General features: G+C 42.0%; 2 non-coding genes across 2 annotated transcripts; both read left to right on the forward strand.

Annotated features, from left to right (window-relative positions):
- Nucleotides 1-7,315: 7,315 nt before the first annotated feature.
- On the forward strand, nucleotides 7,316-7,503 carry LOC140306144 (U2 spliceosomal RNA). The gene has a single exon (XR_011915501.1). It is a non-coding gene; the product is annotated as a U2 spliceosomal RNA (small nuclear RNA).
- Nucleotides 7,504-19,379: 11,876 nt separating this feature from the next.
- On the forward strand, nucleotides 19,380-19,567 carry LOC140306124 (U2 spliceosomal RNA). Its single transcript, XR_011915482.1, has one exon. It is a non-coding gene; the product is annotated as a U2 spliceosomal RNA (small nuclear RNA).
- The last annotated feature ends 301 nt before the right edge of the window (nucleotides 19,568-19,868 follow it).

A 19,868-nucleotide genomic window follows, 5' to 3' on the forward strand; every position in this document is an offset into this window, starting at 1 on the left:
AACAATAACGCCTGTTTTCTGAAAAGATTGAAAAACAGGTTTAATCCCTTTAATTGCTTCAGGCTTAAAAGGGTATTGTTTTTTACATGGACAAAAGTCTGATTTAGGGGTGACAATTACTGGTTCACAGCCTTTTATCAACCCCACATCATATTTGCTCTTAGCCCAAAGATCATTGGGCACTTCAGCCAACATGGGTATCGAAGACAAATCTGTTTCAGATAAAAAACATGCTTCAAAATGTGATTCTGTGGTAGGAATTAAGTCCACAGTTCTTTGACAATGCATTGTACTCAAAAATGTTTTTTTGTATGCTGACAATCGTTCAGAAAACATCAAATTTGGATCAGCAGGTGAAACAGTCCACTCCATTTCTTTCTGACATGTAGCAACAAACTCTCCCACACCTTGTCACTGCCAGTGTGTACGTTTGGCCAAGGAAATGTGAGGTCGAGTACCACAAATATTAAAAAAATCGAAGTGCTCTGGAGTCAATAAAGTAGGCGCACATATTTTTTCATGTCAGAGTTTGGAAGAGGAGTCTCTAAAAGATCAGGTCGGGGTGTACAAACTTGTTCCAAAACAGCTTCACAGTCATGAGGCTCCCCATCCTCAGGAGTCGGAAGCAAAGTAGCAGGATTCAGAACAGTACAACGTTTAACAGTGACATTTGGCATATCACAGAGGTGTATCTGAGCCAACGAGCAGTTGAAAGATGTGAAGTTTTCTGCTCGAGAAGAATAATGGCAACAGCATGAGGAACCAAAACAGTCAAATTAGCGTAGCCCACAATATCTTGGGAGGCCAGGACAGCTTTCTCTGCAGCTGCAACAACACGAAGACAACCAGGCAGGCCTGCAGCCACAGAGTCCAGTTTTGCTGAGAAATGAGCCACTGGCCTTTGCCTGCCCCATGTTCCTGCATAAGAACAGATGTCATACAACCATGCTTCTCATCAACTGCCTGTATGAAAGGTTTATGAGGATCTGGAATGCCAAGTGTTGGTGCTGTTTGAAGAGCCAGCTTAAGCTGACTAAAGGCTGATTCAGCCTCAGGAGTCCATGGAACACGATCAGCTGACTGGAGGCCTTTACCATGGATAAGAGCACCTAAGAGAGCTTCGAGAAAAGAGTAGTTAGGAATAAAGTTCCTGCAGTAAGATGTTATACCTAAGAATGACATAAGCTGTTTTTTAGTAACCGGTTTAGGAATGATCTGAACTGCAGCAACACGTTTAGGAGAAAGTGAGCCCCCATCCTTAGAAATCACATGACCCAAAAAGGTGACTTCGTCCTGTACAAACTGTAAATTAGAAAGGCTGGCTTTATGGCCATAAGAATGAAGATGTTTCAACAGATTCACTGTCTTTTTCACACTGTTGTTTAGATGGACTACATAAAAGGATGTCATCCACATACTGCAAAAGAGCAGAGCCTGTGGTTGATTGAAGTTAATCCAGACTAGCTTTGAGGGCAGCATTGTAAATAGTGGGACTTTCACAGTACCCCTGGCATAACCGGGTAAAAGTCCAAGATCTCCCTTCAAACTAAAAAGCAAACCAAAATGGGCTATCAGGGTGCACTGGCGACAAGTCAACCACTGAGAAAAACTGTGCATCTGATGTAATTTGAGACAAAATAGTGTGTGGGTTGGGCACAGTAGGAGCATGTGGCTGAACTGCAGCATTCACCGCTTGGAGGTCCTGTACAAAACGCCATTCATCTGGCTGGCCAGCATCTTTAATCTTTTTAACAGGAATCAATGGAGTAAGCACAGGTGAATTTTCAAAAGGAACAATAACGCCTGTTTTCTGAAAAGATTGAAAAACAGGTTTAATCCCTTTAATTGCTTCAGGCTTAAAAGGGTATTGTTTTTTACATGGACAAAAGTCTGATTTAGGGGTGACAATTACTGGTTCACAGCCTTTTATCAACCCCACATCATATTTGCTCTTAGCCCAAAGATCATTGGGCACTTCAGCCAACATGGGTATCGAAGACAAATCTGTTTCAGATAAAAAACATGCTTCAAAATGTGATTCTGTGGTAGGAATTAAGTCCACAGTTCTTTGACAATGCATTGTACTCAAAAATGTTTTTTTTGTATGCTGACAATCGTTCAGAAAACATCAAATTTGGATCAGCAGGTGAAACGGTCCACTCCATTTCTTTCTGACATGTAGCAACAAACTCTCCCACACCTTGTCACTGCCTGTGTGTACGTTTGGCCAAGGAAATGTGAGGGCGAGTACCACAAACATTAAAAAAATCGAAGTGCTCTGGAGTGAGCGACACAGCCAATAAAGTAGGCGCACATATTTTTTCACTTCTTCTCATAGTCATTGTCAGGCCCCAAAGAAATGTGTGATGTGCAGTGCAAATCAGTAGGTTGCATGAAATCAGAAAGGGGTGAAACTAACGCTTTTGCTTCTTTCACTAGTTGTTGTGAAAAAGGAGAGCTGGGAAGTTTCCACTCATAAGCATATGTAAGTGCCGATGAATCAAACTGCACTGCTGTGAAAACTTTGTCAGGCTGTAACATAACCTTAACACCCTCTGGTGTAGAAGTTAAAATAATGCCTAATTTACACATGAGATCACAGCCCATCAGGTTAATGGGACACAACTCTGATAACAAAAATGAGTGTTTGAAGGAGAGCTCATCGGGAGTGACAACACGCAATGGGCATTGTCATTTTCTCCTTCACAACCTGGCCTGATGCAGACATACAGTAAACGTGGTTTCCACTTAACTTTGGAGGGCAATCAAACTCCCCTACTGATGAACATAAGTTCCTATATTCTGAGAGAAATATCTTTGCTCTAGGACGGAAATAGCATGCAAAACTTTACTACGTGAATCACAGTCGGCAAGCGTTGCTTCACTACACAGAGCAGGAAAAATGTGTGAGTGTGTTTGTGCTATCACCCATTAGTGGAGGCTCCGCTGCCGCGTGACGTCCAGAACCTGCCTCCCACCCTCAGTCAGCCTTTTGCCCAATTTCATCACTTTTTAGCTGTGGACAGTCCTTCTTCCAGTGTCCAGTCTGGCCACAGTAAAAACAAATATTCGGATCATAGCTCTGGCGTGGCCCATTTCGACCTCCTCTCCCACACGTCCACGTCTTCGACTTCGGCCTCGTCCTCTGTTTACACCAACTGCGTAATACATGGTCATGGTTGCCAAATGCAGCTCCTTTTCACACTTGTCCCTTTTGGTTGTCTTACGCGTCTCAACTTGGTTCTGAGCATGGCGAGCATATCAGCGAACGTCAGCCAAACGAGGACCCTCACACCATCCCACGTAAATGTTCTTTACTTCAGTGGCGACATCTATATAATATTGTCTGGGTCCCGTTAAAACATGTATTTTTCCCATCTAATTCCTTGTTTGCTTTAAAACAAGTATTCCCCATTTTCTATCCCTTCAGTAGCCAACCAGTTTGTATGGAGTACACTGGAGCAACTTGACTGATCAGTAAAACACTGCTTTTGTTGTCACCGCAAGGCTTCCCCCGTCGGTTGTTTCACTGAGACACTACTGAGTAACTACAACTCAACACAGTTTATACACATAACATTCATATACATACTAACAAACAAACAAACAATAATTTATCGCAATTTTCTCATCTCTGTTTGAACGTACACCCAGGTAAATATTCCTGTAGTCTTCTCATACCGACTATGGACCCATTCATTGTTTAACTTCACTGTTTTGCAAATCCTAATTGAATATTACACATTGACATTGAACTTTACTGGATAAGCAGGTCTTCATTGCATTCAGCAGCCTATATGTGAGCATCTATGTGTAAGCTGTTCTTCTTTGCATTTATCAGCAGCAAGCAATTCTTCACTGCACATGCATATGTAAATAGTAAAACAATTCCAATGTGTTAGCGAAACCTTCTATATCACAGTGGTTTCTAAGATCTATTTTAAGTTCTTTGCCATCAGTGAGATGACATAGTTTACAAAGTGTGTCAAATTATCACTGAAGATCTTTTCAGGAATTTCAAATCTAGAAATGAGTTATTTTACGCGTGATTTTGCTACTGAGAGTGCATCTGCTTGTGCACATGGAAATATTTCAGACCATTTGGTAAAAACCTCTGTTGTCACTGAGCAGAATCGTTTCCCTTAACATTAATTTAGTTCAATGAAATCTACACAATAATGAAATAATGAAATCCAAACAAATATGTTGAAAAAGATACACTGGCTTAGGGAATTATCTTCGTTTTGGTCTTAGATTGCCCTGTGGAATGTATTTTGCACATATTTGACCTGCTAGACAAAACTTTATTCATTTATTTATTCTAAAAAAAAAAATTCAATAATTAGTAAAACCATATGCTGTAAAAACCTTGTTCATTATTGCTTCCATCCCTCCTGTTGAGACATGACATGGTGCGTGGCTCAATACTGCAGCATATTTAAACAAATTCTTTGGCAGTATGGTTTTCCTTCCGGTCATTCATACGAGTCTATTGTAGATGGCAATTGAATAACATCTAATAATGCTAAAATATTTGTAGTTTATACATTTAGCTGTGGATGTCAACATACCTGTTTTTCCAATGCTGTGTTAACACATGTACAGTTGAGAAGGCATACTGACTGTCAGTGTAAACGTTAACAACCTTTTTGTTATTTAATTTACAAGCTTCAGTTAAAGCTACCAATTCGACTGCTTGAACAGAGTAATTTTTTGGTAGTGGTTGTTTTAAGAAAACTTCAGTTTCTGTTACTACTGCAAATCCTGTAGCATTTGTGCCATCAGGGTTTTTTGCTTGACCTGTTGAATAAATATAGTTATTTCTGCATTTTCATAACGTATATCAGTTAAGTCTGGCCTGGGTAAAACACTGATGGTTATTTCTGACATGCAATCATGAGGCTTTCCATCTGTGGGGTAGGTAGCAGTGTGACAACAAGGTGTGGCTGTGAAAGAAGAACTGTTATGTAGGAGAGATGTCTGGTAAAGATATTTTGTTAAGTAACCATATCACAGCCACTGCATGAGGTACCTTAAGTGTTAATGGGTGAAATAACACCATTATTGTTGATGCCTGCACTGCCAATGGCTTCTGGCCATTGATTCAAAAGTACGATCTCGTCCCTTTTTCCCCCTTTCAGTGGACACTGGCCCCTAATTACCGCAATTCAGCAGGGGGTCTTTCATTAGGAGTACTGGACTCCCCCGTGCACGGTTTCAGCTCCGACCCTGGAAAGCGGAAAAAACGTTGAGATCTGGTTTGAGGACCCAATTGTTGAGAAAAGTCTCTCAATGAGACTCAGAGTTGCTGGAGTCAGTTAATGCAAATGTTTAATCTTGCAGCAAGTTCAAGAATGTGTGTGTGTATGGGTGTATGTGTGCAAACGTGTGTGAGTTTGTGTGTGTGAGAGTTTAAAGAACCTGTTATCCACAGGCAGGTCTTAACTAGTATGGCACAGGTCCAGCCTGTCTCATCTTTTTTGGAAGGTCCAGCGCTCGGCCGTAACCCTTCTGTCTGTTTGGACTCTCACATACATTCGGTTAATCATAGAAAAACGAGAACAAAACTTTTTAGCCCCTTAAATTCATAAAACAGACATGGTGCAGTTATTTCCATTCTAGAAAATAAGAGTAATCACCACCATTCCTATAAATTCTGGATATTCTAACAATCTGAATCTTTTTTAAATATTCGATGAAGCCCTTTGCTGTTCTGTTTAGAGACTCAGCTGATCATAAACCAAGTTTTGCTCTTGAACCAAGCTTCTAAACTCTTCACCTTTTTCATTTCTCAGTTAGTATTCACTTTAAAACTGATTAAAAGAAAAATTAAATGAATGCCTATCAACAAATGTGGGATCTAAACTCTAGTGCTTTCTCTAAAATAATTTCCTTTCTCAATTCAGAAATGTGTGTGTGTAAGTCACAACACCCGTGACACCAAAACGGCTTTCTTTTCTCTCTTTTCTCTACACTCTGCACTGTGAGCACACACACCAAATCAGAAAGGCTTTTTTCTCTCTTTTCTACATTATGGACTGTGGGGACACAAAACCGCTCTCTCTCTTTTTTTTTTTGATTGTGTGCCAGGGCGTTGTCTCACGTATTAGATTATGCTTAAGATACGAATGGGTTTATCAGTCACATCAGAATCCATACATACTGATCCTCCCGTAATAAAATGGTCGGATCTTATCAAACACACTTTGTTTCTTGTGACAAGTCAGCGAAACAGCGTATACACGTCAAGACACTGAATCAAGTTTGCCACAAGAACTCATAAGTTTGGCAGTATTGCTCTGCCGTCAGCAATCATACACCCATTTTATTTTCATGAGACATGTGCAGGCACCTGTTCATCTACTGTTCTATCACTATGAATTAGTTTATCTATTATCAATAAGGATACTTCTACAACTACTATCAAAGTATGTCCGGACTTCTTATGTTGTCAGTTGCTATATATGAATAAGTGGGTTGCTACTGAAAAGCATTAAGCATGTCACACAGCCCAAACATATAACATTTCAGGACACACCACACAGTTAACAACCACAGTGAAGCGTGTCAAAGCCCAAACATGTAACATTCAACAGAACACTTACGCAACACATTCAAATCAAACAGTCAGACAACATACAAGAACATATACCCCAGCCGGCATTGCTCCCTGCCTATTTTCATACAACTCACTATGTGTGCGCACACCTTTATTCACAAACTCTTCAACTTATACTCTTTTACCGAAGCTGCTACAGCTCGATTGGCCAAATACCCTTAGATCCTATTTCGGTGAATTTGACATCTGCCTTGTATGTAACAGATTAGCGGTTTAGCAGTTTTAATTTAGTTTGAGTGAAGGAATTCATTTTATAGCAAAATCCGAAATCGTGAAGAACTCATGAAAGTAAGCTTATTCTCGGATTCCTGAAACTTTAGATTTGCTCTTTCTTTTACTGCAAAGTACAACGTTGAGCAGCACTAATGAGTTGTTTCTATTTTTGGCAGGCTTTACCTTTGCGGATGAAGCCCTTTCTGTCTGTGCAAAAGAAATCTTGTTACTGTGCAGAGTGACTTCTCTGAGTAGAGTCGCCTTACTTGTGCCGATGTTCGAAGCTGGAGTGCAAAGTTGTTGCTTGAATGGTGCTCGCTGGAGCGTGTGGTAGTGTAAAGTTATACCATTTAAAAGGGCTGAAGAGTGCTCAGTGCAGCGGGTGGGCGGAGGTGCAAAGTGACACTATGGCCATAAAAAGAACACCGCTACAAGTGCGCATTGTGCCAGGAAGGGCCCTCGGACGTGAACCAGTGGACAGATATCGCTTCTCGGCCTTTTGGCTAAGATCAAGTGTAGTATCTGTACTTATCAGTTTAATATGTGATATGTCTATGCAAGGACTACATATTAAATGGATTTTTATCAATAGGAGTTGAAAAAGGAGCTTGCTCCGTTCACTCCAAGCATCGACCCGGTACTGCAGTGCTGCTGGGAACGGTGCGCTCTCCTCTGCTCTTGTGAAAAAGCAAACAGCGGTGCAGGATGGAAGTTTCTTTTAATCTGCTGAGAAAAGAGAGTGAATGCGAAGCAGACTTTAACACGGCTCTGGGAGCGAGCCGAGTGCGGGCTAACCAGGAGAATTGCTTGAAAGAAACGCGACACCGAATGAGCGGTCAGAACAAAGCCTCAATACGGTGTTCCTGTGGTGTTTTTATAAAATGCGGTGTAAAAAAAGGTGTGAATGCCCCATAGAAAACTAAAAGGTGGAGCGGAAGTGTTCGGCTGCAAGAAGGTGTGAATGTCCGACTATATTTGATGAAAAGCAGGTGAAGCAAGGTCTGAATGCCCAACCTTACATCATCAAAAGCGAGATCAGAGGTTTTTGGCTGCAAGAAGGCCATAGTTGGCCAAAAGCGGGTAAGGTGCGAATGATCGGCTAAATATCAACAAAAGTGGGGGCGGAGGTCTTCGGATGCAAGTGGGTGTGAATATCCCACCATACAAGTATGGTGGAGAGGAAGCTGTGAATGGCCGACCATAGTTTGCAAAATGCGGGTGAGAAAAGGTGCGAATGTCCAACCATACATGATCAAAACAGGGAGCGGAGGTGTTTGGCTGCGACAAGGTGTGAATGTCCACCCATAATTAATGAAAAGCGGGCAACAAGTAGGTTCGAATGCCCAACCATACATCATCAAAAGCAGGAGTGGATGTGTTCGGCTACAAGAAGGTTTGAATGTCCGAGCATAGTTTGTAAAAAGCGGGTAAGAAAAGGTTCGAATGCCCGAACATACACCATCAAAAGAGGGAGCGGAGGTGTTCCGCTGTAAGACGGTGTGAATGTCCGACCATAGTTGGTAAAAAGTGGGTATGAAAAGGTTCGAATGCCCAAATTCGGCTGCAAAAAAGTGTGTTCGGCTGCAAAAAGGTGTGAATGTTCGACTAAATTTTATAAAAAGCGGGTAAGACAAGGTGCGAATGTCCGAACATACACCATCAAAAGAGGGAGCGGAGGTGTTCCGCTGTAAGACGGTGTGAATGTCCGACCATAGTTGGTAAAAAGTGGGTATGAAAAGGTTCGAATGCCCAAATTCGGCTGCAAAAAAGTGTGTTCGGCTGCAAAAAGGTGTGAATGTTCGACTAAATTTTGTAAAAAGCGGGTAAGACAAGGTGCGAATGTCCGAACATACACCATCAAAAGAGGGAGCGGAGGTGTTCCGCTGTAAGATGCTGCGAATGTCCGGCCATAGTTGGTAAAAAGCGGGTAAGAAAAGGTTAAAAAACCCGACTGTACACAATCAATAGCGGAAGCGGAGTTGTTCGGCTACAAGAAGGTGTGAAAGTCCACCAATAATTACTGAAAAATGGGTAAGAAAAGACGTGAATGCCCAACTATACATCATCAAAAGCAGAAGTGGATGTGTTCGGCCACAAGAAGGTTTGAATGTCCGACCATAGTTTGTAAAAGGCGGGTAAGAAAAGGTTTGAATGCCCGTACATACACAATCAAAAGAGGGAGCGGAGGTGTTTCGCTGCAAGAAGGTGTGAATGTCCGAGCATAGTTTGTAGAAAGTGGGTAAGAAAAGGTTCGAATGCCAGAACATACACCATCAAAAGAGGGAGCGGAGGTGTTCCGCTGTAAGAAGGTGTGAATGTCCGACCATAGTTGGTAAAAAGCGGGTAAGAAAAGGTTCGAATGCCAAAATATACACCATCAAAAGCGGAAGCCGAGGTGTTCGGCTGCAAGTAGGTGTGAATGTCAGATCATAATTTGCAAAAAGCTGATGAGAAAGGTGTGAATGACCGACAATAATTGCTGAAAAATGTGTTAGAAAAGGTAAGAATGCCGGACCATTCATCATCAAAAGCGGGAGAAGAGGTGTTCGGCTGCAAGAAGCTGTGAATGTCCAGCCATAATTACTCAAAAACGGGTAAGAAAAGGTAGTATTGCCAGACCAAAAAAGGGAGCGGAGGTTTTCCGCTGTAAGAAGGTGTGAATATCCGACCATAATTGGTAAAAAGCGGGTAAGAAAAGGTGCGAATGCCCGACAATGTATGATCAAAAGAGGGAACGGAGGTTTTCGGCTGCAAGAAGGTCTAAATGTCCAACCATAATTTGTAAAAACCGGGGAAGAAAAAGGCTCAGAAGCCCAACTATACACCATCAAAAGCGGGAGCGGAGGTGTTCAACTGCAAGAAGGTCTGAATGTCCATCAATAATTGCTAGAAAACATGAAAAAAAATTTTCGAATATCCAACCGCACATGATCATAAGTGGGAGAGGAGGTGTTCAGCTGCAAGAAGGTGTGAATGTCCACCCATAATTCCTCAAAAATGGGTAAAAAAAAAGGTGCGAATGCCCAACCATACATCATCAAAAGCAGGACTGGATGTGTTAGGCTACAAGAAGGTTTGAATGTAAGAGCATAGTTTGTAAAAAGCGGGTAAGAAAAGGTTCGAATGCCCGAACATACACCATCAAAAGAGGGAGCGGAGGTGTTCCGCCATAAGAAGGTGTGAATGTCCGACCGTAGTTGGTTAAAATACCCGACTGTACACAATCAATAGCGGGAGCGAATGTGTTCGGCTACAAGGTGTGAATGGCCGACCATTTTTTGTAAATAGCGGGTAAGAAAAGGTGCGAATGCCCAACAATGTATGATCAAAAGAGGGAGCGGAGGTTTTCGGCTAAAAGAAGGTCTGAATGTCCAACCATAATTTGTAAAAACCGGGGAAGAAAAGGCTCGAAAGCCCGACTATACACCATCAGAAGCGGGAGCAGAGGGGTTCAGCTGCAAGAATGTCTGAATGTCCATCAATAATTGCTAGAAAACATGAAAGAAAATTTTCGAATATCAAACCGCACATGATCATAAGCGGGAGAGGAGGTGTTCAGCTGCAAGAAGGTGTGAATGTCCACCCATAATTCCTGAAAAATGGGTAAAAAAAGGTGCGAATGCCCAACCATACATCATCAAAAGCATGTGTGAATGTCAGATCATAATTTGCAAAAACCTGATTGTGTGCAGCTGAACACCTCTGCTCCCGCTTTTGATGGTGTATAGTCGGGCTTTCGAGGCTTTTCTTCAACGGTGTTTACAAATTATGGTTGGAAATTCAGACCTTGCAGCCGAACACCTCCGCTCCCTCTTTTGATCATACATTGTCAGGCATTCGCACCTTGTCTTACCCGCTTTTTACAAACCATGGTCGGACTTTCACACCTTCTTGTAGCCGAACACATACGCTCCCACTATTGATTGTGTACAGTCGGGTATTTTAACCTTTTCTTACCCGCTTTTTACCAACTATGGTCGGACATTCCATTGCATGCAATACTCTCCCATGGTCCTGATTCATTACCCAAATCCCTTGGTCTCTGATGACCGCTGTGCTTGCTGACTTTTTCAAGGATGCGGTGTACAAAATCATCAGTCCCTTCACCAGGTTTCTGTTTGCAGGTGTAAATGTGGGACATATTGATTTTGGTTGGAAATTGAGTGGTGATGGCTTGACACAGTCTTTGGATGGCTGCTTCATATTGAGCGTTATCATTATGTCCTCGTTCACTGTTGGTAGGTCGCAAATCCAGTTGTAGCATACTGGCCTCTATTTTGCCGAGGTCGGTCGGTTTGAACTTTTTTGCCAATATGCGACGCAATTCAACCCCAGTCAGGCAGAATTGTGCGCAGAAATCTCGCAACTCGTCAGCAAAATGGGGTCCAGAAATCTCTGGATCTGGTAAGCATTGTTATGCTTCCATGATGTCAGTCTCAGTCCAGGGTTGATAAACCAGTAATGGTCCAGTGGGAACTGCAACTTTAACCATAGGCATGGTTTGAATCTGGTTTTGTTTTTTCTCACGTTTAGATCTCTGAAGTCCAGATTGTGGGTAAAGGATTTTTGTCACTTGCGTTAAAAGTTCTTGGGCAGGTACGCTGGAGAACCAAACGTCTTCCTTTTCCTCATCATCAGACCTCAATTTCTTCCCGAGGGAGGATGGAAGAAGTCCCTTCTTCCCGAGAGCCAGAGGCTTGTGGCAGGGCTGGCTGTTGTTGTTGCAGGCGTCGTGGAGGGCAGGAGTCCAGGTCTGGATCCGGCACAGCTAATACTAAATTATTATCATCATTCCGTCATGGCATTTGTTTAACATTTTCCTTTCTTTCTCTTAATACACTTTATTTTTTCCAAAATTCTATACCTTTCTTACTTCTTATTTAAACTTAATTTTCTTTTTTTTGCTTCATCTCTTTCTCATATTTGCAAAACTTTTCTTCTAATTTTCTTATTTCTAACATACTAAAAGAACCTTCAGGTGGAAAACCTCTGGACCATATGTCTTTTTCATTTCATCATGCTCAGGTCCCCCGGTAGGGTCAAAAGTCTGAGACCTACTGTTTCCCATTCTCAGACTTGGAATGGGGAAATATATTCCTTCACTCAAAGGACGTCTCCAATGAGGACCTTAATCTGTACTCACACTTCTTCGGAGTACTTCACACTTCTTCGGACTGCTTCAAAAGTTTCACTTACCCGTGAAATCTCTGTCTCACTAATGACACAACCGGGAAACCCTCTTTTATTCAAATAAAAACTAAAAAGCAGTCCTATCGTCTCAGACTATCATATTTCAAAAATGATCCCAGCGCTGGTATTCAGGAAAAGGACCTGCCAGTCCTCTCTCTCAGAAAAGGCCTTGGAGGTATGAGGCTGGAACAGCTACTTCAGTCCAGGCTGGCCATGCACTGCGATCCGGTCCAGAGACACCAGTCGAGGGATCCTGTTCGTGACGCCAAAATTGTGGTGGAAATTTAGTAACGCACAGAGTCAGTTATTTTCTTCTGAGGAGATAAGAGGCTTTAATAATAATATCTTGAAAGAGAGAACAACACAGTACAGAATACAGAGTTGCTATGACCACTGAAGTAAAAACACACAGTTATATTGCCCGCTCATCACGTCATCTGTCTTTGGTTGATAGTTGATTGTTCTTCTAACTTTCCTCCCCAACCATCAGTTTAGGTTACCCAAAAGGAGTGTATTGCTCCATCACAAGTATGCTTCTTTCACATACAGGGTAATATGAAGAATTTTATGCCTGAAACCTATTTAGACATGCAAAAATATGAAGGACAAAGCAGTTTTAACTTGGTTTGAGTGAAGGAATTCATTTTATAACAAAATCTGAAATTGTGTAGAACTCGTGAAAATAAGCTTATTCTCGGATTCCTAAAGGTTTAGTGTTGTTCTTTCCTATCCTGCAAAGTACAACGTTCTTTTTTGTTTAAAGCTATTTAGACATGGATAAATATGAAGGACAAAGCAGTTTTAACTTGGTTTGAGTGAAGGAATTAATTTTATATCAAAATCCGGAATTGTGTAGAACTCGTGAAAAGAAGCTTATTCTTGGATTCCTGAAAAAATTTAGTGTTGTTGTTTCCTATCCTGAAAAGTACTACGTTTGTTTTTGTTTAAAGCTATTTAGACATGGATAAATATGAAGTACAAAGCAGTTTTAACTTGGTTTGAGTGAAGGAATTCATTTTATATCAAAATCCGATATTGTGTAGAACTCGTCAAACGACGCTTATTCTCGGATTCCTGAAAAGGTTTAGTGTTGTTCTTTCCTATCCTGCAAAGTACAACGTTCTTTTTTGTTTAAAGCTATTTAGACATGGATAAATATGAAGGACAAAGCAGTTTTAACTTGGTTTGAGTGAAGGAATTCATTTTATATCAAAATCCGAAATTGTGTAGAACTCGTGAAAATAAGCTTATTCTCGGATTCCTAAAGGTTTAGTGTTGTTGGCAGCAGAATTGTAGTCTGAATACCTTTATGCCAAACAGATTTGCTTTGCCAAGGGAAGTTTTTTAAATGTTTATTGTTTATGTTTACAGAGACTGGCTGCAATAGGCATCCCCGCTACCTGGGACCCAACACAGGGCAGGAGGGCCTGATGTCCATCAGGCTCGGGGCCTGCAGTCACCATATTCCGGGAGCTACTGTACCCCCAGAAGGAACCAATCCCGCCCCACACCACTCAACCCAACCCCACCCCGGAGGACCTCTACAAAAACAAACAAACAACAACAAAAATCAAACAAACAAACAAACAAATCACCCGGTCACACCAGTCGCAGCAGCCCGGGCCTGAGACCCACCATCACCCAGGCCCCCCCAGGCCCCTCCCAACAGGGGAAAAGCACACCCCCACACAGACCCCCTCCCCCTCACCGCACGCCCCAACACCCTAAAAAAAACAACCACCTGCGGACACCTTGGAGTTCCCAGAGCAACAAGCCCGGCACCAGGACCTGCACCAACCCACGCATACTGTGGCATGTCCAGGGCAACCCAGACCCCCCAGGCACAGGCAGGGCCCCGCCCCGGGCACAAGGCAGCGGCAAGCCACCAGGTCAAGGCCCAGCTCCACCACCCACGCCAGAGCGGCCCGGTCACCCGGTACAGAGCCAGCAGCCACCACCCCAAGGCCCCTAAGGGACCCCGCCCCACACCGCAAGACAGCCCAACCCGCAAGCCCCCAAAACTGCCCTCCAAGCCTGACACACAGTGCCCCCTAGCAATGACCAAACCGGTCCCCACGATCCGAGAGACCACCAGACGCCCGAAGCCACACAGCCCCCCCCAGCACACACTCAACCGCCCAGAGCGATTTCTAAACTGGTTAATACACAGATTGTTCTTCGCTTTCCAGTTCATGAGAATAGTTTTCTTTGCTATACATAACACTGTGAGGATCATGTGTGCTAAGCTAAATTCCACGTTGATGTTGTCTAAGTCACCCAGTATGCACAGTGTGGGGCATGCAGGAATGCTACACTTTAGCCATGTTGATAGGTCCGCACAGACTTCAAGCCAGAACTTCTGGACAGGCGCACAAAACCACAAAGCGTGTGCATAATCATCAGATGTGTTATCTGTGCAATGTGAGCAGATGTTTGAGTGTGTTAGACCCATCCTGAACATCCTTTAAGCTCTATAGTGTGTTCTATGAAGAATTTTGTATTGTATGAGCTGTAAATTAGGATTTTGAGTCATTCTGAAGGTGTTCAAACATATTTGTGGCCAGAAGCTATGACTAGAACTGATGGATAAATCTGCCTCCCATTTTGAGGACGGTAGAGACATTGTGTCATCTATCTTAGACAATAATTTATATATTTTTGATAGTAGTTTTGGGGTGCAGATGCTTAGAAATTCTGCTACCCTAATCGGGAGTTGTAAGTCTGGTTGGTGGAGGATATATTTCTTTGTTATTATAGACTTAAGTTGTTGATATTCTAGGAATTTATTGCTGCCTATCTCATGTTGTGATATGAGCTCATCAAATGAAATAAAATGTCCATTTTGGATTATATGTTCCAGATGTTTGATTCCTTTGATCTTCCACAGAGTAAAGTTTAGCATTTTTTTGTTTTGCAGGATGTCAGGATTGTTCCAGATGGGTGTAAGCTTACACGGGACAAGTGAAGACTTTGTTATTTTAAGAAATTCCCACCAGGCTGTCAGAGAGGTGCTGATGTTAATGCTTTTGAAACATTTGTGATTTTTTACGTTTTGACTAATAAGTGGCAGGTCAGAGATTTCCAGATTATCACACAATGCTTGTTCTATATTTATCCATGTTCATCTATTGGGCTAGGTTTAAACCATTTTGATATATACCGTAACCTATTGGCTAAGGAATAGTGCTGAAAATTAGGTAAATCTAATCCACCACTGTCCTTGGTCTTCTGTAGGGTTTTTAAACTAATACGTGGTGGTTTGTTTTTCCACAGAAATTTGGAGATGCATGAATCTAGTGACTTAAACCAAGTAGCAGGTTGGTTTTATGGGGATCATTGAGAACAAATAGTTAACTTTTGGTAGTATCATCATTTTAATGGTTGTAACTCTCCCCATAAGTGATATAGGTAAGGACTTCCAACGAGAGAGATTGTCCTCTACTGTCTTTAATAATTGCACATAAATTAGCTTTGTTAGCTCTGAGAGCCTGGAGGAAATGTTTATGCCTAAATATCTAATATTTCCTGACTGTAAAGTGATCGCAGGTATATTCTGGACCCTACAGTCAGAAAGTGCTGAGAATTTATTTATGAGTGTGATCGTGTGAGTGAGAGACGTCTGTGAGTTCTGAAGGAAAAGTAATACATCATCAGCATAAAGACTTATTTTATTCTCAATATTTTGGGGTTGGTTGTCTTTAATATTTCTATCTTGTCTGATAGCAGCTGCTTAAGGTTTGATGAAAATAGCAAAAAGTGAGGGAGAAAGTGAGCAACCCTGTCTTGTACTTCTCTGCAGACTGAAGCTTGGAGAAGTTTGATCATTTGTCCTGACACTTGCATTTGGGGAGTCAGTTATTTTCTTGTGAGGAGATAAGAGGCTTTAATAATAATATCTTGCAAGAGAGAACAACACAGTACAGAATACAGAGTTGCTCTGACCACTGAAGCAAAAACACACAGTTATATTGCCCGCTCATCACGTCATCTGTTTTTGGGTATAATTGATTGTTCTTCTAACTTTCCTCCCCAACCATCAGTTGAGGTTACCCAGACACACTCGTAAATACCAGCCTAACCCTGTCCCCCCTAAAGTGCAGCTATCTCATTATAACAAGCCCACCATTGTAAAGAGGAATTTAAGAAAACAGGGCAGGGTGGTACCTTGCAGCTCGGTCATTTGCAGGTTATACACAGTAACACTCAATACAATGCATATAAGAATTATTTTCCATTACATTCCTCCCTTTTGATTATAATAATACCATTATATTAATCAACCCAAAAGAAACAAGGAAAATAATAACTTTATCTGTAAAACATCAGCCTGCATTTGCACACAACGTGAGTTTAAAATGGAGGCATCATATTAATAAAGGGTCCAATGATAAACAATCAAAACATGAACAATTAAACATGATTATCTTCATCCCTCTCTAAGTCAGCGTCACTAGAGGAAAAATTTTGAAAGCAAGAAAGTTATTTGAGTCATTTGGTCTTTTTCACACTGTTGTTTAGATGGACTACATAAAAGGATGTCATCCACATACTGCAAAAGAGCAGAGCCTGTGGTTGATTGAAGTTAATCCAGACTAGCTTTGAGGGCAGCATTGTAAATAGTGGGACTTTCACAGTACCCCTGGCATAACCGGGTAAAAGTCCAAGATCTCCCTTCAAACTAAAAAGCAAACCAAAATGGGCTATCAGGGTGCACTGGCGACAAGTCAACCACTGAGAAAAACTGTGCATCTGATGTAATTTGAGACAAAATAGTGTGTGGGTTGGGCACAGTAGGAGCATGTGGCTGAACTGCAGCATTCACCGCTTGGAGGTCCTGTACAAAACGCCATTCATCTGGCTGGCCAGCATCTTTAATCTTTTTAACAGGAAACAATGGAGTAAGCACAGGTGAATTTTCAAAAGGAACAATAACGCCTGTTTTCTGAAAAGATTGAAAAACAGGTTTAATCCCTTTAATTGCTTCAGGCTTAAAAAGGTATTGTTTTTTACATGGACAAAAGTCTGATTTAGGGGTGACAATTACTGGTTCACAGCCTTTTATCAACCCCACATCATATTTGCTCTTAGCCCAAAGATCATTGGGCACTTCAGCCAACATGGGTATCGAAGACAAATCTGTTTCAGATAAAAAACATGCTTCAAAATGTGATTCTGTGGTAGGAATTAAGTCCACAGTTCTTTGACAATGCATTGTACTCAAAAATGTTTTTTTGTATGCTGACAATCGTTCAGAAAACATCAAATTTGGATCAGCAGGTGAAACAGTCCACTCTATTTCTTTCTGACATGTAGCAACAAACTCTCCCACACCTTGTCACTGCCAGTGTGTACGTTTGGCCAAGGAAATGTGAGGGCGAGTACCACAAACATTAAAAAAATCGAAGTGCTCTGGAGTCAATAAAGTAGGCGCACATATTTTTTCACTTCTTCTCATAGTCATTGTCAGGCCCCAAAGAAATGTGTGATGTGCAGTGCAAATCAGTAGGTTGCATGAAATCAGAAAGGGGTGAAACTAACGCTTTTGCTTCTTCCACTAGTTGTTGTGAAAAAGGAGAGCTGGGAAGTTTCCACTCATAAGCATATGTAAGTGCCGATGAATCAAACTGCACTGCTGTGAAAACTTTGTCAGGCTGTAACATAACCTTAACACCCTCTGGTGTAGAAGTTAAAATAATGCCTAATTTACACATGAGATCACAGCCCATCAGGTTAATGGGACACAACTCTGATAACAAAAATGAGTGTTTGAAGGAGAGCTCATCAGGAGTGACAACACGCAATGGGCATTGTCATTTTCTCCTTCACAACCTGGCCTGATGCAGACATACAGTAAACGTGGTTTCCACTTAACTTTGGAGGGCAATCAAACTCCCCTGACGTCACTACTGATGAACATAAGTTCCTATATTCTGAGAGAAATATCTTTGCTCTAGGACGGAAATAGCATGCAAAACTTTACTACGTGAATCACAGTCGGCAAGCGTTGCTTCACTACACAGAGCAGGAAAAATGTGTGAGTGTGTTTGTGCTATCACCCATTAGTGGAGGCTCCGCTGCCGCGTGACGTCCAGAACCTGCCTCCCACCCTCAGTCAGCCTTTTGCCCAATTTCATCACTTTTTAGCTGTGGACAGTCCTTCTTCCAGTGTCCAGTCTGGCCACAGTAAAAACAAATATTCGGATCATAGCTCTGGCGTGGCCCATTTCGACCTCCTCTCCCACACGTCCACGTCTTCGACTTCGGCCTCGTCCTCTGTTTACACAAACTACGTAATACATGGTCATGGTTGCCAAATGCAGCTCCTTTTCACACTTGTCCCTTTTGGTTGTCTTACGCGTCTCAACTTGGTTCTGAGCATGGCGAGCATATCGGCGAACGTCAGCCAAACGAGGACCCTCACACCATCCCACGTAAATGTTCTTTACTTCAGTGGCGACATCTATATAATATTGTCTGGGTCCCGTTAAAACATGTATTTTTCCCATCTAATTCCTTGTTTGCTTTAAAACAAGTATTCCCCATTTTCTATCCCTTCAGTAACCAACCAGTTTGTATGGAGTACACTGGAGCAACTTGACTGATCAGTAAAACACTGCTTTTGTTGTCACTGCAAGGCTTCCCCCGTCGGTTGTTTCACTGAGACACTACTGAGTAACTACAACTCAACACAGTTTATACACATAACATTCATATACATACTAACAAACAAACAAACAATAATTTATCGCAATTTTCTCATCTCTGTTTGAACGTACACCCAGGTAAATATTCCTGTAGTCTTCTCAACCCTTAGATCCTATTTCGGTGAATTTGACATCTGCCTTGTATGTAACAGATTAGCGGTTTAGCAGTTTTAATTTAGTTTGAGTGAAGGAATTCATTTTATAGCAAAATCCGAAATCGTGAAGAACTCATGAAAGTAAGCTTATTCTCGGATTCCTGAAACTTTAGATTTGCTCTTTCTTTTACTGCAAAGTACAACGTTGAGCAGCACTAATGAGTTGTTTCTATTTTTGGCAGGCTTTACCTTTGCGGATGAAGCCCTTTCTGTCTGTGCAAAAGAAATCTTGTTACTGTGCAGAGTGACTTCTCTGAGTAGAGTCGCCTTACTTGTTGCGACTGTGCCGATGTTCGAAGCTGGAGTGCAAAGTTGTTGCTTTAATGGTGCTCGCTGGAGCGTGTGGTAGTGTAAAGTTATACCATTTAAAAGGGCTGAAGAGTGCTCAGTGCAGCGGGTGGGCGGAGGTGCAAAGTGACACTATGGCCATAAAAAGAACACCGCTACAAGTGCGCATTGTGCCAGGAAGGGCCCTCGGACGTGAACCAGTGGACAGATATCGCTTCTCGGCCTTTTGGCTAAGATCAAGTGTAGTATCTGTACTTATCAGTTTAATATGTGATATGTCTATGCAAGGACTACATATTAAATGGATTTTTATCAATAGGAGTTGAAAAAGGAGCTTGCTCCGTTCACTCCAAGCATCGACCCGGTATTGCAGTGCCGCTGGGAACGGTGCGGTCTCCTCTGCTCTTGTGAAAAAGCAAACAGCGGTGCAGGAAGGAAGTTTCTTTTAATCTGCTGAGAAAAGAGAGTGAATGCGAAGCAGACTTTAACACGGCTCTGGGAGCGAGCCGAGTGCGGGCTAACCAGGAGAATTGCTTGAAAGATACGCGACACCGAATGAGCGCTCAGAACAAAGCCTCAATACGGTGTTCCCGTGGTGTTTTTATAAAATGCGGTGTAAAAAAAGGTGTGAATGCCCCATAGAAAACTAAAAGGTGGAGCGGAAGTGTTCGGCTGCAAGAAGGTGTGAATGTCCGACTA

The sequence above is a fragment of the Leuresthes tenuis genome, unplaced genomic scaffold, assembly GCF_036924035.1.
Source record: "Leuresthes tenuis unplaced genomic scaffold, fLeuTen1.0.hap1 SCAF_4, whole genome shotgun sequence".
Taxonomy (NCBI): Eukaryota; Metazoa; Chordata; class Actinopteri; order Atheriniformes; family Atherinopsidae; genus Leuresthes; species Leuresthes tenuis.